Here is a 1,017-nt window from a genome sequence, read left to right as displayed (position 1 = left end):
CAGGGCTGCCGAGCACCCATCCCCTGCTCCCGCCCGGCGTGGGCACGGGGTCAAGCCACGGGGCTGGCATCAGGACAGTGTTTGCAGCAGCCCCAAGTAAGGCGCTGGGTCTGCCACCCTGGGAGAACAGCAGGTCACGGCCACGGTGTCACTGCGCAGGGCGACAGCGTCTGGTCCACCAGCCCATCCTTCTCACCCACACCTCACCTCTGGTTAACGAGGCCGACTGCGCCCTATTAACAAAGGGCTGCCAGACTGCGTGTGCATTTTGGGAAAGGGTGGGCCCCTCTGTAATGCGGAGCCTGTGTGTGGTGCTGGGGCCCAGGTCTGTGGCACCAGGATGGGGCAGGAGGGATCCGTCCTGCGGGCAAGTGGGAGAGAGGATGGGGAAGCACTGCCTGAGCCCCCACGGGGCTGTGGGGAGGGGTGCGAGGCCAGCGAGATCTGCCCTCAGCTGGGGCAGGTCACCGGTCACCAGTCACCGGTCACTGGTCACCAGTCACAGCCGTGCCACCAGCCAGCCTGGCACGGCGATGCTGCAGCAGGTCACGTCCCGCTTGCAGGCATCGCCCCTGGCAGGGCCATCGCCAGCCCCCAGGCAGCTCTGCCTCCCCCTCCTCCAGGGGACATGAGAGTCACCGGCGAGGCCACCCCAGCTGGGCTTTGGGGTTTCTGCTCTGCTTTGGGGAGCTGAGCCCAGCCAGGGGGACCCTGCAGGGCTCCGATGCAGCAGCCTGGGCAGGGTCCCCGCGCCAGGCAGGAGGAGATGCTGCATGTTGGGACGCATCCAGCAGCACCGGCTGCGCCCAGGCCCATGGGTGCTGACGGGAACCCCCGTGTCCGCCTGTTTCTCCATTCCTGCGAGGGCCTGGTTTGTGTTTCTGTGACAGTCAGGGGCGGCTGCGCGGGTAAGGATCCAGGATGGACCCTGAGGAGGTCCAGATGGATCCTGTCTCCCACGAGGAGCCAGGACTGACTCGAGCAGCGACCGCCGCCCTGCGTGTCGGCGTCCCCCCC

Source organism: Egretta garzetta, unplaced genomic scaffold (genome assembly GCF_000687185.1).
Source record: "Egretta garzetta isolate BGI_Z169 unplaced genomic scaffold, ASM68718v1 scaffold202, whole genome shotgun sequence".
Classification (NCBI taxonomy): Eukaryota; Metazoa; Chordata; class Aves; order Pelecaniformes; family Ardeidae; genus Egretta; species Egretta garzetta.
The sequence above is the reverse complement of the archived record's forward strand: the minus strand, read 5'-3'. Positions refer to the sequence as shown.